Here is a 7,207-nt window from a genome sequence, read left to right as displayed (position 1 = left end):
ATGCTCCTACCGAACCCTCTATCCGGAAGGAAGTGTTTGCTGACCTGGCCAGCTGCTGCACCACCAAGAGACAGATGGTGCTCGGCGGGGACTTCAACGTCGACCGGGAGAAGGGGAGCGACGCTAGCTCGGCAGAGCTGGAGTCGCTACTCAAGCAGTTCTCCCTGGTAGATGGCTTCAGACGGTGCCACCCTAACGACGCCGGAACGACTTGGAAAAACTCCCGGGGAGTGTGCAGCCGCCTGGACTACATCTTCCTGCACACGACCTGCTCCCTGGAGTCGGCGACGGTGTCCCCGGCGTGGTATTCCGACCACGAGCGTTTGACGGTGGTGGCTAACACCAGCCTGCCGGCATTTGGTCGTGGGTACTGGAAGCTGAACCGAGAGATACTGGAGGAAGACGACTTCAGGGCACTGTTCCGGAAAGACTACGTGAGCTGGGTCGATCTGAGAGACGGCTACAGCTCCGTGGTGGAATGGTGGGAGTCGGTGAAGGACAGGACCCAAACCCTGGCGCAGACGTACTGCAGACGGAAGGCGGCCAGGGAGAGGAAGGAAGCTGCACGACTCCAGAGGCAACTCGAGGAGGAGTACAGCTCGGCTAACGGGGGAGGAGCCTTCAATTCAGCCCGGGCACGGGACCTGAAGGAGAGGCTCCGCAAACTGCACACCGAGAAAGCCAAGGCTTTCCTGGTCAATGCACAAAGGGAGCATTATGAAAATAATGAAACCTGTTCCTCCTATTTCTTCAATCAGGTCCGAGGAGCCCAGAAAAAGAGGGTGATCCACAGAGACGGGGAGACGGAGAGGAAGTGCTGGACGAGAACGACAAAGTAGAAGCGGCCGACGCTTTCTACACGGAGCTCTTTTCAGAAAAGCAGACGGAGGTGGAGGCAGGCGATGCTTTTCTGGAGGGGCTGAAGGCACGAGTACCGGAGGAGGTGAGGGAGGACTTGGAGGGTCCAATCACGGCCGAGGAGCTGAAGGCGGTGCTCTTGTCCATGGAGAATGGCAAGGTGCCGGGGCCGGACGGACTCCCCAAGGAATTCTACACCTGCTTCTGGGACACCCTGGCGCCAGATCTGGTGGAAGTGGCGCAGGAGATCTTCCGCCGGGGGAAACTCGGAGACACCATGAGGGAGGGCGTCATCTCCCTGCTCTTCAAGGGAGGAGACGCCGCCGACCTCAAAAACTGGAGGCCGATCACGATGCTCTGCGTGGACGTAAAGATCCTGTCCAAGCTCCTGACCGGCAGACTGAGAACCGCCCTCCCCAACATCATCCACAGCGACCAGACGTGCGGGGTGGAGGGGCGATCCGTCAGTTGGAACCTCCAGCTGACCAGAGACGCCATCGCCTGGGCCGAGGACCGGAACATGCCCATGATGGTGGTCAGCCTGGACCAGGAGAAAGCCTTCGACAGAGTGAACCACAGCTATCTGTTCAGGGTGCTGGAATGCTTCGGTTTCGGAGAGAGTTTCAGCCGCTGGATTCAGATTCTGTACTCTGACGTGGGCAGCAGAGTGAACGTGAACGGAAACCTGGGGGATTTCATTCCCCAGGAATCCGGAGTACGACAGGGCTGCCCCCTTTCACCCCTTCACTATGTTCTCTTCACAGAGCCCTTAGCAGAGGCGGTGAGACGGGAAACTGTCATCGACGGCCTGGAGATACCGGGAGGCGCGGGGGAAACCCTGAAGATCTCCCAGTATGCCGACGACACGACGCTGTTCCTGAGGTCGGACAGGGGGTTGAGGAGGGCCCTGCAGGTCATGGAGCAATACTCCAGAGCCTCGGGGTCAAAGCTCAACCGCCGAAAGAGCAAACTGAAGTTCTTCGGGCCCTGGAAGCACAGGACGACGGCGCCGGAGGGTCTCGAGCTCTGCACGGAGCCCCTCAGAATACTGGGGGTTTCCTTCCAGAGCCAGGACAACGAGACCAACAACTGGACCGAGAGGATCGCCAAGGTGAACGCGAAGCTGGGTCTGTGGAAAACGCGGTCGCTGTCCTACACAGGGAAAGTGATGGTGTTGAAAGCAGACGTCCTGCCAGCTTTGGTTTACCTGGCGGTGGTGTACCCGCTGCCGGCCAGACTCAGACGAGCGCTGCAAGGGATGATCTTCGGCTTCGTCTGGGGCGGCAAGTACGAGTACATCACGAGAAACCGGATGTGTCAGCCGGTCGAGGAAGGGGGTCGAGATGTCCCACATTTCCCCCTGAAACTCGACTGCATCTTTTTCTGCAACCTCTGTCGGGTGCTGCGGGAGCCCATCGGCCACAAGTACCAGTACTTTGTCAGGCTGTGGCTCTCCGTCCCGATGAGGCACTTGGTCCAGTGGTCAAACACTGGGCCCAAGGCAGAGAGGCGACCGAAGTTCTACACCCACGCTGTCAAGTGGAGCAGGAGGTACGAGGCCACGAGACAGCCAGAGCTCTGCACCAACCACAGAGCCCTGTACAAAGAGGTGAGGGGGCATCTGGTCGCCGACGAAAGGCTGCAAGTTCCCAGACAAGTCTGGGAAAGGACGCAGCCTAAAGAACTGGACAATCAACTGAAGGACCTCAACTGGATGGCCGTACACAAGAGACTGGCCACCAGAGAGGTCCTCTACAGACACTCGATCTCCAGGAACCCGCACTGCCCCCGGGACATGTGTTTCGTCGAGGAGACTCAGGAGCACGTGTTCTGGAGCTGCCCCTTCACCAAGGCGGTGTGGGGCAGAATGGACAACACCATGCAACTCCTGGGGACGGGTGCGGTGCTCAGTTACCAGTACATTCTGCTGGGGCTGGCACCTACCGGATTGGACAAGGGGACGCAGTTCCTGATGTGGCTGCTGCTGTCCCTCACAAAAAAAGGCCTGTGGGACGCGAGGAACAATCTCATCCGGCACAACATCGAGTGGGGAGCAAGAGAGCTGGAGGAGAGGATCCTGGCGGACCTCAGGAGGAGGATGAAGCGCGGCGTAGCCAAATGGGGTTTCCCCACGGTGAGGGAGCACTGGAAAGGACTATGGACCCTGTACAGGGATTAATGGTTAACAGCAAGTGATAGGGTTTGGAGGGACTCTCATAATAGCGCAAATCCGCCCACACTTGCAATGATTGATAACGGACAATCACCGCCGTTCCGCCGTTGTTTTTATTACATGGAGTGTTAATGTGTGAGATGTTTTCTTTTGAGGTGTTTTTTTCTGATTAAAGTATATTTTATAAGAAAAAAAAATTATGTATTTATTTAGTGGTTTCGTTAGTGACAAAGGCTAAACTTTCTTGGAAAAATGTATTTTATGTAAACCATGTTTGCTATTAATTCATTTAGGGCTAGAATATGTTCATTGTCTTCCAATGAAAGAAGGGTTCCTTTCGCCGTAGTCGGGAGACATTAGAAGCTTGCTGTTACACCAAGCATTAGCATGTTAAAGCGATTTCATTGAGGAGCCTAGCTTTCTTAACTAGTAAGTACTGTACTTACTGGGTTTTGGAGGGGGGAGGTGTCTTTCACTGGAAATCTTGCCCCCTTCTACTTTGAAAATACCTGTGAAACCGGTTTAATTCGTCATAGCCAGCACTCCCGCAGAGAGGGGGGGTTGTATTTGCAGTGCATCGGTATAGATGGGAAAGCCAGAGCCGACCGCTACGCTGCCCCCGTGTTATGCTCTTTGTTAATGTCTAAGCCGGAACACATCATTATATCTCATTTTGTATTTCTTTAAAAAAAAAATCGTTTGCCCAGCCTAACAGTATTGTTGTTATTGTTTTTATCCTGTAAAGCACTTTGAGGAGCCACCTTTAAAGGCGCCATATACAATAAAGTTCATTATTATTACTATTGTTAATTTGCTGGACAGAGAGGTGAACATTATTACGCAGAAGACAAAGATAGCGATTTATGTTGCATTGTGCATTGTGCTGCTGTAATACAGTTTTAAATACTTAAAAGTCTAAACAGTATCAGCTTTATTTATGTGTTTTAAATAAAGGCGATTTAAACGCGATTTAAATCAATATAAATGTTTATATTGTAATGCATAGGTGACTATTCATTGTTATTAAAATGACTTAAATTCGATCATGTTGTGATATTTAGAAATATAAATTTGTTTGGTGCGAGTGAAGTTTTATTTAATCTCTGACCCAGGGAAACTTTTTATTTTTTCAAAGAAATGTTTGTTAAAAAAAAAGTCATGGCTCCAGCTAGATTCAAACACCCAACGTGTGAGGTGGGAGTCAGGAGCCTAACCCACAGTGCCATGTAAGGAGTGTTGCAAAAGCCCTACAAACAATATCAACAGACATCATGCAGCGTGTACAATTCTTGTGTTGCGGTACATGAATATAATTATAGTGTTATTAATTTCTTTAGATACGCGATTCCATACTATATTCCCTTTTAATCAAATTCTAAAAGTATGCTTGTTGACTCCAGTATCACGTTAGTTAAAGACTTCAATGCTTAAAATGTTTAGGGAGAAATGGAATACTGGTGTGTGTTTTCTTTAAAGTACCGAGACCAGCCATATACTGTATGTTTATGTTCCAAAATGAATATCGTTTATGGCCTTCACACGCGTTAAAGTATGCTTCCATTCTTTATATGCTAAGCTACTAAGATTTCCCTTCAGTGGTAAAATTCCATATAAATATTCAATACTAAAACGTGCACAGTAAAGACATTTAAATCTTTCTATGACCGACCAACACACCACGAGTGCCCCTGTCGGTCAACCAATCACGTACCGCGGTATTTTGCGTCATCGCGCGTCACAAAGCGCGAGGCCGTAGCCAATTACCTCCGGTACGTCTCTGTGCCGCGCACTTTGAATGGCTGCATCTGTAAGACTGCTAAATAGCCAACCTGCAGCTCCTTCAGCAAATCACCTGTAATGGCTACATGGACACACAGTTTTCACTGTATTCAGCATAACTGCAATACATGTATATATTGCATACACCATGGACACATAACAGCTCTACTCATATTGAGTTTTATTCAATTTCAAAAATGTAACCTCAATTTTGTGATTTTTGTGTTTTTGTGTTTTTGTGATTCTTGTGATTCTTGTGATTTTTGTGAGCTCGCAGAAAAAGACATTTCATTGCCAGAAACTACTGCTACACGCTGTATTGTTGTGCATTTGATTAATAAACTTTGATTTGATTTGAACATAAACACAGAATCTAATGCGAGAACTTTTTCACGTCTTCGGTACCCCAGGTACCCCATCGTGCTCCCTTAGTCCCAGTAGACCTCTCGTATAAGAAGATATCTCTCATCTATCTGTGAACAGATCAGCAGGGGGTCCACAGCTGATGGGAAATTAAGTAGTGACCTGCGTCAGCATGCATGAGCTGCAAAGGAAAAAGTACAGGAAGTACAGAAAAGTTTATTCCATGCTGAAAAGAGAAAGAAACATGACGTGGACCCTTCTTCAAGTGTGACATGGAATAAACCCTTTACTTGTTCCTTTGATGTTAATTTAGACCAGATCTCCAGCAAATACCTAACAGACTACAATCCCACTGCATAAGGTGTTAAGGACAACCTATACATAGCAGCATCTAAACTGGTTGCTTTCAGAAGCTAAAGACCAGCGCAGGCTGACGTTGCACAAACACAGGGTGAAACAGGGTTTCGGCATGTTTTCTGTCTCCCCCTGGGAGGGAAGGGACAGTAAAATAGCAAGGAAAACCCAAGGGAAGAAAATGAAAAAACAGTGCTCACTGCAAAACAAAAAGTAAAAGAACATTAAAAGCATATCTGGGGAACAACAAAAACACAGAATCTAACTGCGAGAGCCTTTTCACGTTTTCGGTACTCCATCGTGCTCCTCCCGTCTAAGAAGATATCTCTCATCTATCTGTGTACAGGCCAGCTGGGGGTCCACAGCTGATGGTAATTTAAGTAAGTAGCTGTGTCAGCATGCATGGGCTGCAAAGGAACGAGTAAAGGTTTATTCCATGCTGAACAACGTTTTGGCAGTGGAGTCTTCTTTGGGTGTGGTACAGAGTAAACCTTTACTTGTTTCATTCATGTTAATTTAGACCTGATCTCCAGCAAATACCTAAGAGCACCTAAACTAAAAAGTTGCTTTCAGTAGCTAAAGAAACAGGCTACACTGCTCCAGGTAAAACTCAAACTCACAACATCAGCATGACTCCACTGTGCGCTGCTGTATAAATACCACACGCTGACTGATTGCGCCACTGAAGCTGCACGATTGACTTTGCCTGCACAAACTGACGTTGCACAAACACAGGGTGAAACAGGGTTTCGGCATGTTTTCCGTCTCTGCGTGGGAGAAAGGGACAGTAAAAGAGCAAGGAAAATACAAGGGAAGAAAATGAAAAAAATAGTGCTCACTGCAAAGGAGGGAGGAGATCTCGGGTTTTGGCATTTTGTTTCATCGCGCCCTTTGTTCCTCTCTCCAGCGTCCCCTGCCTAAAGTGACGCTTCCCTTTCTCAGCCCAAAACACAAGCGAGACACCAGCAGCAGACCTTGCAGGTTTCCGTAGTGTAGCGGTTATCACGTTTGCCTCATCTTGCACGCTTCTGTACTTCACAGAGGTCTTGAGCCACCGGTCAATGTATTTCCGGTGCCTTCATGCACTCTTGTACCAAACGCGCGTTCCTTCTGTACGCGGAGCCGATCATTTGCAATTGGGCTGTGCCGACAGACCAAGACAAGCTCTGTCGGCTCAAAAGCAGCGCAGCACCTGCGAGAACAACAGAAAGATTAGCATCCAGCGGGGGCCTCTTAGTGAGCCGAAAATCTCATCAAGAATTGGCTCCAGCAACAGGGCTGGGCGCATTGTTCCATTCTCCGACCACTCTCGGTGTAAACAAGTCCCTCCTGGTCTCTGCTTGAAATGCACTTTCCTGCGTTTGCTTTGGTGTAACTGGCTTCCCCTGCATGGGCGAATGTGAAGAAGATCCTTAGTAAGTCATTGAAGAAAACCGAGAAGAGGTCGGAGTGGCCTCTGTCGTTCATCAACGATCCAGTCAGGCAGTACTCCTCTGTAAAGCGCCGTTCGTTCACATCGATTAGCTTTTTTTTGCCTTCATTTGTGCAAGTAGTAAAAGCAGACGCCCCTATTCTGCCGTGACCCGGTTGCGGCCACAACGCAAAGTACTGACCACTATACGATCACGGCGAGTTACCGAGACACACGTGGCAGGGCGGAAAAGGCTCTGCTCTCTTCGT

The sequence above is a fragment of the Atractosteus spatula genome, chromosome 10 (assembly GCF_055471065.1).
Source record: "Atractosteus spatula isolate fAtrSpa1 chromosome 10, fAtrSpa1.hap1, whole genome shotgun sequence".
Classification (NCBI taxonomy): domain Eukaryota; kingdom Metazoa; phylum Chordata; class Actinopteri; order Semionotiformes; family Lepisosteidae; genus Atractosteus; species Atractosteus spatula.
This window is presented reverse-complemented; position numbering follows the sequence as displayed.